Below are 18,564 nucleotides of genomic sequence, written 5' to 3'. Positions count from 1 at the left end.
ATGGTTACAAACATCACAGTGGGGAGTAAAGAGTTTTGAATTTTTTTTCCTTGAAGACAGTCTTTGAAAGGGGAGGGGGAAAAAACCATAAGAACAGAGTACTGAAACAGCAGAGAATGACTGGAACAGAATATTGTTAATGAAGTCAAAATATTACAGAAAAAAGAGTCTGGAAATATGAAACATAAAAGCATCAACTTGGCAATTTTAGAGTGAGATTTAGTTTCTTTGACAATCTAGGTCAGTAACTTTTATATCTTCTTTGGTTCACAAAATCCTTAGATGATATGAGGAAATCTCTGGACTTTACCCTTGATTAAGTGCAAAAAAAATTAACAAAATTGGACATAGATTTTCAGGAGAGGCACTGAGCTTGTGAAGTCCATTAATAGATTCATTTTCAAAGTCAGTGTTCTAGAACATACACCAGTTCCTGATATCAAAGGTAAGCTGTAATAACGTTGGCAAGGAGGTTGTCCCAACTCTGTTATAAATGCCATCATCACCCACTCAAACTCATCAGCCAGGAAGAAGTGAGGTTTAGCCTCTAAGAAACCTCTTATATCTATTTCCTTTGTCAGGACAACACCCTCTAGGGAGCTGGCCCTGAAACATTTTACCCATTTCCTAGAACACCACATCTCTAAGCTGTATTTATTGGTCATTTTCAAAGCCTGAGAAATTCACTAAAGATGGTGAGGATGTGAAGAAAATGAATTTGACTTGGACCTGAAGATTTGCATTCTGGCTTTAGAACAACCAATTGTGTGACTTTAGGCAATTCACTTCACCTCCCCCTACCTCAGTTCTCTAGCCTGTAAAATAATACAGTCAAATAAGATGGCTTTTAATTTTCCTTTCTGCAGAGTGGGTGACTCCAGGAGAAGGTGAGACCTGGGATTGGAGGGTCTGTTAGAATTAATGAATAGACAAAAGTGAAAATGTTAATTGCTCAGTCATGTCTGACTTTTTGTGACCACATGGACACAGGTTCCTCTGCCCCCATCAGGCTCCTCTGTCCATGGGATTTCCCAGGCAAGAATACTAGAGGGGGTTGACATTCCCTTCTCCAGGGGATCTTCCCAACCTAGGTCTCCTGCATTGCAGGCAAATTCTTTACCATCTGAGCCAATTCTATGCTTTAAGTGAATCTTTACTAAGTCTCCAAAGTGTGTAAACAACCTGCTTTATAATTTTCTCTAAAGAAATGGACATATGAAGTTGACTTTATTGAATGAGTCTGGGTGTGTTATTTTGGAGTGGGAATGCCTTTCATTCACAATACTACGTAGGAACATCTACTGAAAACAGATGAGTCAACAAACTGTTTTCTTCGTCCTATTATCTTTGTAGGGCCATATTCTCAGATCAGGCTATCAACTCATAGACATTTCTGTTTTGTAGGAATATTTCTAGTGTGTCACATTGGAGAATTCTGGGCTCCTGCTTTCTCTTTCCTGAATTTAACTTTTTATGTTTCCATAAATCAATAGAAACATATACTTGTGACTCTGCATATATAGATCATATGATCTATTATATTATATTATATTTTTCAATATTAATTAAATATTTTATAATATCCAAATATTGATATATTTTATATACACATATAAAATCCTATATTAATACACTCACATGTATATCTTCATTTAAAATATACCACTTTTCTGAATAGATACAAAAATGAAGCAGAATTTCTTTCCTAGCATTAAGGACTTTACAATCTTTCATAAATTCAAATCTTTCCTAAACTGCTCCATATTGTCTAATATTACTTTAAATGCTCTGCAATATAATAATACCTTTCATTTATTTAGTTAATTATCATTTTACAAAGTGCTGTTTTTAACTTGTCTTCATTTAATTTGTCTTAAACTCATGGGACAAGTGCTTGGCAGTAAATTCTGAACTTTCTTTTGTCTGTATATGCTAAAAGGAAAAAAAAAAGTCAAAGAAAAGGTTTTTGTGCGCCTTTTTTTCTTTCTGTTCCTTATTTCTTCCCTGGTAAATACTCCATACATCATGGGTTAGTCTAAGAAATCAAATACCAATCTAAAAACTTTCCAAGATTTAAATCATGTCTTCATATTAAGGTTTCTTTGAAAATATGTTTCTAATTTTACATACTTCTGGTATAAGCAGTAGCCCACATCAGCACATTCATTTACAGCAAATGACTCTTTCAAAAATAATTCCTATTGCCACAGAGAATGGAGACTATTCCTTTTACCCAGTAAATATTCAGTGAGGATACAAGTAACACATTGGCAACAAAAACAAAAAACTGAATTTTGTTGATGAGCCCACACTTTTAGGAATAATGCTAGAGCCAGCACCAGACACATTAATGAAAAGGCAGGATGAAACCAACCAAACTCAGAGAACAGCAGTGACTCGATTCTGAGACAGTTTAGTTCCAAAATAAAATGGAAAGTTCTGGTATTTTATAATTTTTTTTAAAAAGCAACTTTGACACTTAAAGAGGAAATTTATGAAGTTGGAAGTTAGTTTCCCCAAGGTTTATGTTTCTGTAATTCTTGGCTCACACTCATTGACTCATCAAGTACTACGTCCAGTTGGATTTCAAACACTGAATGGTTTTGAGATCTCTGTTGGTCTTGAATCAATGTTCTCTTTATTAACTAATTATTATTATTACTAGTAATAATCATATACAAAAATTTCTTAAGTTTCATACATGAACTAATCCTATAATATTTCTGGATGTATATCCAGAATGAACATTAATCTAAATATGTAGGGCTCCCCAATCACAAAGAAAATGAAGGGATTTAAAAAGCACAAAGTGTTTATATGGGTAGAAATGTATCCATTTTTTGTATTAATGTCCTTTGTTTCTTACTGAACAGGTCACAGTAATATCTGGGCCTAGGGAAAAATAAACAAATATGCAAAGATTGCTTTTTTGCAACCTTTCTACTCTATTGTCTGCAATTGCTCCACCAACCATCCCATATTTGGAACAGCTTTTTGCATTATATACCTCAAGAACTTCATGAATATCTTTGTAAATTTAGTAAATGTTTATCGATTGCCTACTATATGTGGGCAAATTCTAGGGACCACAGATAAAACAGAGATGATGGGATATACTCTCTGCTGTCACTTAACATTCCAAATGAGGATATAAAATGAGACAAATTTTAAAATACACCAAAGGCAGTGTGCATTTGTTATCATAAAAGAGATTCATATATTTGATTTGGTTTTATTATTATTGTTGGGCTTCCCTGGTGGCTCAGATGCTAAACAATCTACCTGACCTGCCTCTTGAGAAATATGTATGCAGGTCAACAAGCAACAGTTAGAACCAGACACCGAACAATGGACTGGTTCAAAATTGGGAAAGGAGTACATCAAGGCTGTATATTGTCACCTCGCTTATTTAACTTCTGTGCAGAGTACATCACGCAAAATGCTGGGCTGGATGAAGCACAAGCTGGAATCAAGATTGCTGGGAGAAATATCAATAACGTCAGATATGCAGATGACACCACCCTTATGGCAGAGAGTGAAGAAGAACTAAAGGGCCTCTTGATGAAAGTGAAAGAGGAAAGTGAAAAAGCTGCCTTACAAGTCAACATTCAGAAAACTAAGATCATGGCATCCAGTCCCATCACTTCATGGTAAATACATAGGGAAACAATGGAAACAGCAAGAGACTTTCTTTTCTTGAGCTTCAAAATCACTGCAGATGGTGACTGCAGCCATGAAACTAAAAGATGCTTTCTCTTAGGAAGAAAAGCTGTGACAAAGCTAGACAGCCTATTAAAAAACAGAGACATTACTTTACCAACAAAAGTCCATCTAGTCAAAGCTATGGTTTTCCAGTAGTCAAGTATGGATGTGAGAGCTGGACCATAAGGAAAGATGAGTGCCAAAGAATTGATGCTTTTGAACTGTGGTGTTGGAAAAGACTCTTGAGAGTCCCTTGGGCTGCAAGGAGATCCAACCAGCTCATCCTAAAGGAAATCAGTCCTGAATATTCATTGGAATGACTGATGTTGAAACTGAAACTCCAATACTTTGGCCATATGATGTGAAGAATTGACTCATTGGCGAAAACCCTGATGCTAGGAAAGATTGAAGGCAGGAGGAGAAGGGACAACAGAGGATGAAATGGTGAGAAGGGAACGTCAGAGGGTGAGATGGTTGGATTGTATCACCCACTCGATGAATATGAGTTTGAGCAAGCTCTGGGAGTTAGTGATGGACAGGGAAGCCTCGTGTGCTGCCATCCATGGGGTCGCAAAAGTTGGACACAACTAAGCACACTGAACTGAACTGAGGAAAGATTGCTCATTTAGGAGATTTGTTATCTAGGAAAAAGGAAGATATCTTGGTAATATAAGTAGATCTAGGATGAAGGAGAGTTTATACTGAGGTGGTAAGACCTCAACATGCCTGAAGGCAATAAGTCAATGACTAAGGAGTGAGGGAAGAGGCTGGGCAGAGAGATGACTTAACACCTAATAGGAGCAGGAGAAGATGGGCTTCAGTTAACCTGATCTTTAGAAGGAATTTTGGGCAGGATCAAAGAGGGACAGAAAATATGATAATCCAAGGAAATATCCAGATAAAATGCAAAAATGTTCAAGGGACTTCTGATTGGATGGACCCAACATGGCATCACAGACTCAATGGACATGAGTTTGAGCAAACTCCAGGAGACAGTGAAGGACAGGGAAGCCTGGTATATTACAGTCCATGGGATCTCAAAGAGTTGGACCTGACTTAGCGACTGAACAACTAATTATTCTTCATAATAGAGTCAAGAGCAGCAAGGAGGTACAGGCTTTATCATGGGCTTTATCAGCTACTCACAGGAGCTGAAATGAGACAGAAGAAGAGATATGAGGGAAATGAAAAAAGTTTGAAACAGCCATTTTAGATAATGCAACAGAGACAACACAATAATTGAATAAAAGAATTATTGGATAATAATTCTTGGTGTCTCCCTGGTGTCCAGTGGTTAAGTTTTCACTTTCCAGTGCAGGGGTTGTGGATTATTCCTCCCAGCCAAAAATATATATATATATATATATAAAACAGAAAGAGTATTGTAACAACAGTAAAGACTGTAAACGGTCCACACACTGAGTGTATTCCAAAGGTGACTCAGTTACTTTAACAATAAATCTCAGGTAATCATAAAAGACCCGGGTAAAGCTATTTCAGATTTATTTAGTGGCTTAAAAAGAGAATGGGAGGGAGGTTCAAAAGGGAGGGGATATATGTATACCTATGGCTGATTTATGTTCACGTTTTACATAAAACAACAAAATTCTGTAAAGCAATTGTCCTTCAATTAAAAAATAAATTTAAAAAATTTAAAAAAAGAAAATGAAGAGAAACAAAACAATTGAGTCTTATAAACCATTTTCTAGTGTTCAAACCTAATCTATTTCACCTTGATTTCTGCTCTACATTTTTTTAAAATCACCCAAACCACAAAACAGAATATTGCCTCTGAAAAAAGCAGAATAAATAAGGAATACAGGAAGTGACCAAATGCCATTGGTGCCCACCTCTGCCCTCATTTTTGAACTCACACTGCAAACATGTGGTTAGGTAAAAATCATGGAGCTTGACATTGTCTTAACTATGCTCCAGTAAGCTCAGATTATACTTAAAAGATGCTTTTATCTTTTATGATCCTGTACTTTCCAAGACACATTCCCTGACCATACAGAACCCACGCTGATTTCTTGCTCCACTGAACACCTATTGTACTTACTGCCTCTAACACTCATGTGGCATTTAGTGCAATTTATTTTTTTTAATATCAATAATTTTTCCATTGTGTGTCTTATTTCAGCTCCACCACATACAAGTTATGCTTATGGCACTGCTCTTTGCCTGTCTTAGATGTAATAATGTTACCTGTCTTACTAGGTTATTGTGAAAATTAAATGACTTAATATATGTCAAGCTCTCAAAATAGTGTCTGGCACATAGAGCTTGGCACAAGCTATCATAGCAGTGATAGTAGTCTCAGTATTTCAGACTGAATGCTCTTAAAGAGATTACATCAAGCCATAGAGATTATTACAGTGTGGATGTATGCATGTGTGCTCAGTCACCAACTTGTGTCTGACTCCTCTTGACCTGCCAGGCTTCTCTGGCCAGGGAATTTTTCAGGCAAGACTACTGGAGTTGGTTGCCATTTCCTTCTCCAGGGGATCCTCCCGACCCAGGGATCGAACCCATGTCTCCTGTGTCTCCTGCATTGTGGGCAGATTCTTTACCATTGAGCCACCTGGGAACCCACATTGTGGATAACTAATGCATATTTACCGATTTATACAGAAAAATAATCTTTCTTCATCACACAATACTTCTAACACCACACATGTGTGTTTTTTTCCCTCTGACACTGACCAATTATCTGACACCAGCTGGGTGTCCTACAACTCAATCCTGACACTATCTACCTGGAGCTAGCTTCAAATCCCACAGATTAAGGGCTCAGTCTCACAAAACTACTCTAATTTCAGATCTCATCCACAGGTTCAGGTTTCCCATACTTTAGACCAATCAACTGTAAATAGAAACTGGTTCAACCACTCCTCAAGTTCAAAGAAATTCTTGGAATGGTTCACAGAATGAAGTTTACTTATTATTACCTGTTTATTATAAATGATGAAACTCAGAATTTGTACTTTATTTTTTCCTTTTTTTCACCATGCTGCACAGGGAAGTTCCCTGGCCAGGGATTGAAACTGTGCCCTCTGCAGTGGAAGCATGGAATCTTAACCAGTGGACCACCAGGGAAGTTCCCAAAAGATATAACTCAGAACAGCCAAAAGGAAGAGATGACTAGGGCAAGGTGTAGGGAAGGACCGCAGAGCTCCCATATCCTCTCTGAATGTGTCACCCCACCCTCCATGACATGGATGTGTTTATCAACCCAGAAACTTTCTGAATTCCTTTAGTTAGAGTTTTTATAAAGAGCTTCATTACATGGGCATGAATGATTACATCATTGGTCATGAAGGGTGTTTTCACCCAGCTTTATTGAGGTGTAATTGACAAAATTATAAGATATTTAAGGTATACAGCTTGATGAGTTGATACATGTATGTATACATTGTAAAAGGGTTGCCTTCATTGAGCTGATTAACCTGCCCATCATCCCACATATTTACCTCATTATTATTATAATTATTATCTTTGGTAAGAACATTTAAATTCTACTCTCTTAGCCAATAAAATAGAACTACATAATACAGTTATAAATTATAGTTATCAGGTTATACATTAGACCCTCAGACATTATTCATCTTATAACTTTGTACCCTTCTACTAATCTCTCCCTATTTCCCCCACCCTGGCAACTATTTTTCTATTCTCCATTGCATTGAGTTTGACTTTTGGGGGGTTTAGATTTCATATGTAAGTAACACAATGTAGTATTCGTCTTTCTCAGTCTGGCTTATTTCCTAAGCTTAACGTCCTCCAACCTGTTAGATGTTGTCACAAATGACAGGATTTTTTCCCTTTTTAAGGCTGAATAATATTTCATTGGGTATATACATATGTATGTATATATTATAATAATATGTATGATTTTGCTTTTCCATTTCATTGATGATCACTTAGATTATATCCATAACTTGGTTATTATGGATAATTCAGCAATGAGCAGGGAAATACAGATATCTCTTCAAGATAATTATTTCATTTACTGTGGATATATTCCCAGAGTGGAATTGCTGGATAGTATGGTAGTTTGTTTTTAATTTTTTGAGGAACTTACTTCCATGCTGTCTTCCATAGAGGCCACACTAATTTATATTCCTGTGAACAGTGTAAAAAATTTCCATTTTTTCCATACCCTTGCTAATACTTGTTATTTCTTCTCTTTTCAACAATAATCATCTTAACAGGTGTGAGGTGATATCTCACAGTGGTTTTGATTTCCATTTCCTTGATGAACACTTTCATGCACTTACATATCTTCTCTTGAAAAAGGTCTATTCAGGTCATCTGCCTATTTTTTGATCTAGTGATTAAATCAACTTAAAGCCCTTCTCTCCTCCCCAGGTGTCAGGGAGTGGGACTAAAAGCTCCTGTCCTCTAATCATGTGGTTGATTCTCCTGGCAACCAGCTCTGTATTCTGAGAGGCTTTATAAAATTTACCTTATTAACATAATAAAGGTTGAAACGGGCCTATTATGAATTAAATAGCTGAAATTTCACATTTATAGCTCCAAAGCTATTTCAAGAACTAGGGACAAAAAGGAAATGCAACTAAAGATGCTTCTTTTGCTCTTATTATTTAAGAAATTACAAGGGTTTGGGAAGGTCTGGCCAGGGGCCAAGGATACAGATCAAGATATATATTTCTTACTATTGTAATAGGGAAGAACAAATCTGATTCCATATTGGTTTTGTTTCTTTTACTTTAACTTTGTATTCCATACCTTTTGCTTTAAGTTATCACTAAAGGAATTGCCAACATCTGTTGGATCATCAAAAAAACAAGAGAGTTCCAGAAAAACATCTACTTCTGCTTTATTGACTGTTCCAAAGCCTTTGACTGTGTGGAACACAACAAACTGTGGAAAATTATTAAAGAGATGGAATACCAGACCACCTTACCTGCCTCCTGAGAAATCTGTATGCAGGTCAAGAAGCAACAATTAGAACTGGACATGGAACAACAGACTGCTTCCAAGTAGGGAAAGGACAATATACATCAAGGCTGTATATTGTCACCCTGCTTATTTAACTCCTATGCAGAGTACATCATGAGAAACGCTGGACTGGATGAAGCACAAGCTGGAATCAAGACTTCTGGGAGAAATATCAATCACATCAGATATGCAGATGATACCACCCTTATGGCAGAAAGTGAAGATGAACTAAAGCGCCTCTTGATGAAAGTGAAAGAGGAGAGTGAAAAACTTGGCTTAAAATTCAGCATTCAGCAAACTAAGATCATGGCATCTGATCCCATCACTTCATGGCAAATAGATGGGGAAACAATGGAAACAGTGAAAGACTTTATTTTGGGGGGCTCCAAAATCACTGAAGATGGTGACTGTGGCCATGAAATTAAAAGGTGCTTGCTCCTTGGAAGAAAAGCTATGGCCAACCTAGACAGCATATTAAAAAGGAGAGACATTACTTTGCCAACAAAAGTCCGTCTAGTCAAAGCTATGTTTTTTCCAGTAGTAATGTTTGGATGTGAGAGTTGGACTACAAAGAAAGCTGAGTATCAAAGAATAGATGCTTTTGAACTGTGATTTTGGAGAAGACACTTGAGAGTCCCTTGGGCTGCAAGGAGATCAAACCCATCAGTCCTAAAAGAAATCATTCCTGAATATTCATTGGAAGAACTGATGTTGAAGCTGAAGCTCCAGTACTTTGGCCACCTGGTGCCAAGAACTGACTCACTGGAAAAGACCCTGCTACTGGGAAAGATTGAAGGTGGACGAAGGGAACAACAGAGGATGAGAATGTTGGATGGCCTCACTGACTCGATGGACATGAATTTGAGTAACCTCTGGGAGTTGGTGATGGACAGGGAAGCCTGGTGTGCTGTAGTCCATGGGGTCACAAAGAGTCAGACACAACTGAATGACTGAACTTAACTGAAAGGAATGTTGCCTATAGCTTAAAGCAAACATAATGGTCCATCTATGGGAATTCTACTTTCCAGGCCTGAGCCTTAGGCTAAAATACCTGTCTTTAATGCCACAGAAAGTATCCTGACCAGGCCAAACTGTGGATGGCTTCAAGAAAGAAATTAACACATTCCCACCAAAGTCTGTCTGGAAGAGTTGTAAGAAGGGAGACCCCTTCCAGAGCCCAGGTGTGGGCTCTTGTCTGACACTCACATATGAATGGTCTGAGGAGATACATGTACTGATAAAGTAAGAGACTTTATTGGGAAGGGGCACCCAGGTGGAGAGCAGGAGGTAAGGGAATCCAGGAGGACTACTCTGCCTCATGGGTCACAGTCTTGGGTTTTATGGTGATAGGGTTAGTTTCTGGATGTCTTTGGCCAATCATTCTGACTCAAGGTCCTTCCTGGTGACACACACATTGCTCAGCCAAGATGGATGTCAGGGAGAAGGATTCTGGGAAGTGGTAGGATATGTGGCATCTCCTTTTGACTTTTCCTGAACTCTTCCCAATGGTTGTGGCTTGTTAGTTCTGTGTTCTTTACCAGGACCTCCTATCATAGAACAGCTCATGCAAATTGTTTCTATGGTGCCTGGCACAGGGGGGTGGGGATGGGGGGTGGAGGGTGGTTTCAATCAGAGCGTTTCCCCTAGCAGAACCAGGAAATATTTGCAACACCTTATCGCCTCTTTTATTTTTTTTTATTTTAACTTTACCTCCTTGTCTCCCCCTCTTTGTTCTGTAAGAGAAACTATTTACAATAGCATCCAAACCCAGGCAAGATGGTTTTCTGGGATCCTAGTCCACTAAAAACTTCTTGGTCTCCAAATAAAGCAATTATTGCTTGCCCTGACAACTTGTAATATGATAACACAATACCATGGTAACATAGAGAGATAATGTTTGTTTTTCTCAAATCAGTTTGAATAGAATTTGAAAAGAATTTTCAAATTTCAATTTTCATTGTTAAGCCATAAACTGTCACCAGCCATCTAGTGCCTCAGCATAACATGCCTCTCCAGTTGTCTGCATCAAATCTACCCTCCCTCAAATGTTATAATTTGATGAGAGTTCATTCTCTTACAAAAGCTAGCCAAGTCATTTCTTATTCTCTTTATTCACTTGTTTTAGATGCTACCATTCCTGGTGATTTCAATGCAAAGCGTCTCTTATTGATCCTTTCTATTAGAGCATCTCTTAACAATCCCCCCATCTCTCTTTCTCTTTCCTACTGCCTCCTAAGGTTGTGCAAGCATACACACCCACACACACAAAAACACATACACTCAGACCCCCTTCCTCCAAAACATTAAAAACAAAACAAAACAAAAATTTGTAGCCAGTGAGAAATAGCCATTAATAGAGATTTTTTGCCCTACACCTGAAGTTAGAATTGGGCTTCCCAGGTGGCACTACTGGTAAAGACCTGGTTGTCAATGTGGGAGACATAAGAGACTCGGGTTTAATGTGTAGGTTGAGGAGATCCTTTGGAAGAACTTCCCTCCAGGGGGAGGAAGGGAGGGTCCCTGTGCTATATAGCACAGGGAGCTCAGCTTGATGCTCTGTAGTGATCTAGAGGAATGGGATGGAGGGAAGAAAGAGGCTCAAGAGGCAGGGGATTTATGTGTACATATACAGTCAACAAAAACAACAAGACCAGGTGCTGACTGTGGCTCAGACCATGAACTCCTTATTGCCAAATTCAGACTTAAATTGAAGAAAGTAGGGAAAACCACTAGACCATTCAGGTATGACCTAAATCAAATCCCTTATGACTATACAGTGGAAGTGAGAAATCGATTTAAGGGCCTAGATCTGATAGATAGAGTGCCTGATGAGCTATGGAATGAGGTTCATGACATTGTACAGGAGACAGGGATCAAGACCATCCCCATGGAAAAGAAATGCAAAAAAAGCAAAATGGCTGTCTGGGGAGGCCTTACAAATAGCTGTGAAAAGAAGACAAGCGAAAAGCAAAGGAGAAAAGGAAAGATATAAACATCTGAATGCAGAGTTCCAAAGAATAGCAACAAGAGATAAGAAAGCCTTCTTCAGTGATCAGTGCAAAGAAATAGAGGAAAACAGCAGAATGGGAAAGACTAGGGATCTCTTCAAGAAAATCAGAGATACCAAGGGAACATTTCATGCAAAGATGGGCTTAATAAAGGACAGAAATGGTATGGACCTAACAGAAGCAGAAGATATTAAGAAGAGATGGCAAGAATACACAGAAGAACTGTACAAAAAAGATCTTCATGACCCAGATAATCACAGTGGTGTGATCACTGACCTAGAGCCAGACATCCTGGAATGAGAAGTCAAGTGGGTCTTAGAAAGCATTACTACGAACAAAGCTAGTGGAGGTGATGGAATTCCAGTTGAGCTGTTCCAGGTCCTGAAAGATGATGCTGTGAAAGTTCTGCACTCAATATGCCAGCAAATTTGGAAAACTCAGCAGTGGCCACAGGACTGGAAAAGGTCAGTTTTCATTCCAATCCCAAAGAAAGGCAATGCCAAAGAATGCTCAAACTACCGCAAATTGCACTCATTTCACATGCTAGTAGGTAATGTTTAAAATTCTCCAAGCCAGGCTTCAGCAGTATGTGAACCGTGAACTTCCAGATGTTCAAGCTGGTTTTAGAAAAGGCAGAGGGACCAGAGATCAAATTGCCAACATCCACTGGATCATGGAAAAAGCAAGAGAGTTCCAGAAAAACATCTATTTCTGCTTTATTGACTATGCCAAAGCCTTTGAGTGTGTGGATCACAATAAACTGTGGAAAATTCTGAAAGAAATGGGAATACCAGACCACCTGATCTGCCTCTTGAGAAATTTGTATGCAGGTCAGGAGGCAACAGTTAGAACTGGACATGGAACAACAGACTGGTTCCAAATAGGAAAGGGAGTACATCAAGGCTGTATATTGTCACCCTGTTTATTTAACTTATATGCAGAGTACATCATGAGAAACGCTGGGCTGGAAGAAACACAAGCTGGAATCAAGATTGCTGGGAGAAATATCAATAACCTCAGATATGCAGATGACACCACCCTTATGGCAGAAAGTGAAGAGGAACTAAAAAGCCTCTTGATGAAGGTGAAGGAGGAGAGTGAAAAAGTTGGCTTAAAGCTCAACATTCAGAAAACAAAGATCATGGCATCTGGTCCCATCACTTCATGGGAAATAGATGGGGAAACAGTGGAAACAGTGTCAGACTTTATTTTTTCGGGCTCCAAAATCACTGCAGATGGTGACTGCAGCCATGAAATTAAAAGACACTTACTCCTTGGAAGGAAAGTTATGACCAACCTAGATAGCATATTCAAAAGCAGAGACATTACTTTGCCAACAAAGGTTTGTATGGTTTTTCCTGTGGTCATGTATGGATGTGAGAGTTGGACTGTGAAGAAGGCTGAGCACTGAAGAATTGATGCTTTTGAACTGTGGTGTTGGAGAAGACTCTTGAGAGTCCGTTGGAGTGCAAGGAGATCCAACCAGTCCATTCTGAAGGAGATCAGCCCTGGGATTTCTTTGGAAGGAATGATGCTAAAGCTGAAACTCCAGTACTTTGACCACCTCATGCGAAGAGTTGACTCATTGGAAAGGACTCTGATGCTGGGAGGGATTGGGGGCAAGAGGAGAAGGGGACGACAGAGGATGAGATGGCTGGATGGCATCACTGACTCGATGGACATGAGTCTGGGTGAACTCGGGGAGTTGGTGATGGACAGGGAGGCCTGGCGTGCTGCAATTCATGGGGTCTCAAAGAGTCGGACACGACTGAGCGACTGATCTGATCTGATCTGATCTGATAGCTGATTCATGTTGTTGTACACCAGAAACTAACACAACTTTGTAAAGCAATTATCTTCCAATTAAAAAATAAAAAAGCACTGTCTTGAGATTAAAACAAGACAGAACTGAAACCAGAAAAAAAATCTCCTAACATGATAAAACATGGATTTCTACCTTGCTTCTCTAAGAAGCTCTTCCTTTTGGAAATACCCCTAATGTTGTATTTACCAGCCATGTTAATAAAAAACTTCACAAAAATTTGCTGACATAATTAGCAGCATGCATTAACAATTATGTTTCCTTTTATTGATTTTGTTGCCAGGGAATTTGAGATTCTTTCTTCATTGGGAAAGAATTCGGAGACAAAGCAGAGAGGTTAAGAAAGTAAAGTGAGAGTTTATTCAAGCAAAGATAAGGGAGAGGAAGAGCTGGCAGGCAGGTTAGGAGCTGTGTTCTGAGTTTCTTTGTCAAGGCTGTTGTGAGGGATGTACAAGTGAAGGGGAGGAATACTCACTGGGGAAGGAGGAGCCTGGGGGTCAACTTCCCTGATCTTTCCTCCCAGCTCCAACAAGAAGGGGGGGGGGGTTCTGTCCCTATTTAGCTTGGATCAGAAATGCCATGACATCATTCATAAGTACTTCTTATCTCTAAGGAATTTCATAGCAGTGAGAACATCATGAGCAAGACATTACATTTGAATGCAGAAGATTCTCACCTTTTCCCACTTTTCCTTGTCTTCTACTTAGACCTTTACCTCCCAATTTCTTGTCAGTCTGAAGGTTTCCACTTCTGTTTCCCTTGTCTGCCTGTGTTGTTGTTGTTATTGTTGCTGTTTAATCTCAAAGTTGTATCCAACTCTTTGTGTACTCCATGAAAGCATGGAGCCCACCAGGCTCCTCTGCCCATGAGATTTCCCAGGCAAGAATACTGGAGTGGGTTGCTGTTTCCTTCTCCAAGGCATCTTCCCAACCCAGGAATCGAATCCAGATTTCCTGCACTGGCTGGCAGGTTCTTAACCACTGAGCCACCATGGGAAGCCCAGTGGAATCCTGTTGTTTACAAGATGCTTGTTTTCCTGCCGCCTGGCCCCTGCCCCCGGGTTCTCTGCTCATACTCACCTACCTTCCTGCTGTAACAATTTCAGTGATCTCCTCTATAAACTTTAACCCTGTCCATTTTTTAGGAAAAACATTATTATCAGAATTCTATTCGATAGTCTCTATAGTCGAGACCAGACATTGCAGATATTCTAACATTTAGGGTATACCTCTTAACGTGTTTTTTGTTATCAGCAGTTGCATCAAACCATTTTTTTCAGATCATGTGTCATTTTATGGCTTAGTACATAGGATCATCATGTGGGAAAGGATTAGCTACATATGAAAAGACAGCTATTCAAAGAAAGGAGCTGATTAGATGTTAACAAATAGCCTTAAAGGAAACAGATATATTGTGAAATAGAAGAAATGTTAGTAAATATTTGATTTTTGCTCATCAAGTTATCTGAGAAAATATTACATCTTGAAATTAGGCCAGACCTTTATGGGAGGAGAAAAGCTCAAATAAGGAAAATTCTAGGGATGGAAAATATAATATTTACTAATGTGTAGAAGAAGCAGAATACATTAGGTTGGATACTAGAGGGAATTAGAAAGCAAGCTTGAGAAATTGTTCTGTATTTAGAAGAAAAGTGCTTGCACTTACAAAAATATTTAAGTGACATGTTAAATGACATTATAGAAGACAAATAATGTATCTCATGATAATAATGTGCATGATGTATAACATGCACATCATATTGTGAAATTTAAAAAAATTATAAAATAGTGCAGTGTGATTCAAATTTTATTTTAAAATATGATGTATATTCCAAGAACAAACAGAAAATGCAACAAAATGCTCTTAGCGGATCATGATGGATGAAAATACAAGAAAGTTTACTTTTCTTTGTTCTCTAGTCTTTTGTTTCCAAATTATCTATTATGAGTCTGTATTCGATTTTAAAATAAATCTATTGGGTTTTCCTTTTTTTTTTTTTCTGAGAGTGAAACAAATAAATGCCAAGTTAATCTCTGAAGACTTGAACAAGAAAGTCAATCCTCTTATTTCTATTTGGTTCTCTCAGGATATTTAGGTGAGGTATGAATAGCTGGAAAAACAGCTCAGTCACTTTCAGAGTGTTGAATTGGTGATGTATACAATGGTCTTATAATGGTAATTCTCTCTGAAGACAGAATGAGCTAGGGTGGTTGGCACTGATATAGCACGTTACTGAACAAACCTGGAAATATGGAGCTTTCTACTTTCCAATTGAGTAATGGAATATTGCAGAGCAGACAGCTATTTGCTGCGGGAGAGACGCACATAATCATGGTAAGTGTAATAAAATATAAAATAAATGACCACAATTACAGGCTCTGCTCATTCCCGCCATTCCCCAGTCCCAGTGACATTCATCTAAAATGTCCAAATCCTGAAAAGCTTAGCCACAGAATTATCCTATGATTACTTAAACCCATCTTCTGACAGCCTACTAACTTGCCAAACATATGTTCTTTTGAATTTTTGGCTTCCAGGCAAATAAACTGAACTGTGCTATAGCTTCTCCACAATTCTGGGAATGTGTATTGCCCTTTTAAAAAGAAGCTTTAAGGAAAAAACATTGATTTTTCTTCCTTTCAAACTTTGGTCCCAAAACAGACCCATTCGATGAGAATTATTTTTAGCCAGAATTACCATTTAACATCTTTAAAGACTGTGCTTAAACATTTAAAATTAGGAGTTGTTGAAAACAACTGAAAAAGAAACTCACATGTTATCCAAAGATATTATGAAAATAAAAAAATAAGTGACTGGAACAAATACTAACACATTTTTCATAGGTAGGAAAAATACTGTTATAAACAAGCAGTTAGAAATTCAATAGCACTTATATCTACTTTGGTTGGGTATATTAATAATTAAATACATATTTGAATGCAATATGAGAGGCACTGTTCTGTATATTATGAGAGATTACAAAGAAGACGTCTCCAAATTTCTATCATAATTTCAACATAACTTTGATTTCAACTTTCAACATAACTAAGATTATAACATAAAAACATAGCTTTAAAGTTCTCTGACGGTGCAGGACAGCATATTTTAATGGCCAGAAGAATGAAATGAGCCTTCAAAGATAGAAAAGAACATTTTGGTCTTGGGATGTCAAAAGGCTTTTTGTTTTGGGTCCAATGCAAACTAGGTGTTAAATTATAAGTAGGACTCAGATATATGGGAAAAGTTAGACTGACCTTTCTGAAGAGTAGGAAATCTTGAACAAAGATATTTTCCCTAAGAATGAGGAAATTGTGTAGTCTGGGTGAAATAGAAGATTCTTAGAGAAAATTGGATGAAAATGGGACTTGGATTAATTATAGCCAGATGTTTGAAATTATTGAGGACATGAAACTAGATAATTGTAATTTTTGCCCATGGATGTTGAGTAACTAAAGATGGTGGTGGAGCAAGGGCATGATATAATAAATACAATAAGGACCAGGCACTGACCACTATATTAAGTGTCTTACTCCATTCTGGTTGCTACAACAAAGTAGCAGATTGGGTGGCTTATAAACAATAGAATATATTTCTCAAAGTTCTCGAGGCTGGAAATCTTGATCAGGGGGCCAGCCAGGTAGGGTGAGGGCCCTGTTTCAGGTTGCAAGACTGCTTATGTCCCCATATGGTGGATACAAGCTCTCTGGGGCTTCTTTTATAAAGGCATTAATTCACGAAGTATAAAATACTATCAGAATCCCAGAGTTCCTTTGTAATCTCATATAATCTTAGTTTTTTTATACCAGACTCCAAAGGTACAATACTGAGATGCTGCAGGTAAGCTAATCTTTTTACTTGTTGACACATATCATCCTAGAACCCATTCAATGATACCCACTTTAAGTCTTCTTTTTACCATGTTAGCTTTTATTTTTATGTTTTCAAATTATGAGTCTCTGTGTTTTTGTAAACATATGTACATGCGTGTGAGTGCTAAGTCACTTCAATTGTGTCCAACTCTTTGTGATCTAATGGACTGTAGCCTGCCAGGCTCCTCTGTCCATGGGATTCTCCAGGCAAAAATGCTGGAGTGGTTGCCATGCCCTCTTCCAGGGGATCTTCCTAACCCGGAGATCTAACTCGAATCTCTTTCATCTCCTGCATTGACGGATGGGTTCTTTACCACTAGGGTCACCTGGGAATCCCAAACATTGTACTGTATGCGTGCTAAGTCACTTCACTTGCGTCTGACTCTGCAACTCTATGGACTGTAGCCTGCCAGGCTCCTCTGTCCACGGGATTCTCCAGGCAACATGACACTTATACAACAGAGTCCCTAATGAAGAATATTAAACATATCTAAATCAGAAGGGACTATGGGAGGACTATACTTTTAAGTCATACATTACTATAATCATTGATTTTTTTAAATAACAGGAAAGTGTTCTTAATCATACGATAGTTAAAAAACAGGAAAGTGTGGTAAATGGAAAACCAAATAAGATGTTTACATTTTTAAAATAAGTCCTGAGTGCAAGATTAGGGGACATACTATATGAGGGCAGGATCTTTTAAAATAGGAGGTCCCATTGTGTGTAACTGTGCCAATTCCCTGAAAATCATACACTAATATCCTGTAACTTAAAAATCTCCAACAGCAAGCAGCGAGATGAGCCAAAGCACTCAGAAAGAGCAGTACCAGATTTCAGTACCAGAACCACATATGCCAACTGTTAGAGGCTGCCCAGGTCTGGAAATGACTCCTTCTTTGTGGCATGGATTTTATGGAAAAATAATATATATAGGGATTGTGGCTAATCTAACAAATTATTCTCATCTCTTTTTTATGCCATGAGTGTAAGCCAAGAGAAATACAGTAAGGTCCAGTCCAAACTGATGGAATCTGTACATTAGAGCAGTGCTCCACCTAAGTTTAGGAACACAGGCAGTGAGGACCTGGCCCAAGGTTGGAGTACAGGAGAGTGCATGACACAAATTAGGCTGGGCCCAAGCAGAACTCCGGGGCCAACAATATTGCATCTCACTAACTCTGTAAGCCTCTCCCCGGTA

This window comes from Bubalus kerabau, chromosome 4 (assembly GCF_029407905.1).
Source record: "Bubalus kerabau isolate K-KA32 ecotype Philippines breed swamp buffalo chromosome 4, PCC_UOA_SB_1v2, whole genome shotgun sequence".
Taxonomy (NCBI): domain Eukaryota; kingdom Metazoa; phylum Chordata; class Mammalia; order Artiodactyla; family Bovidae; genus Bubalus; species Bubalus kerabau.
The sequence above is the reverse complement of the archived record's forward strand: the minus strand, read 5'-3'. Positions refer to the sequence as shown.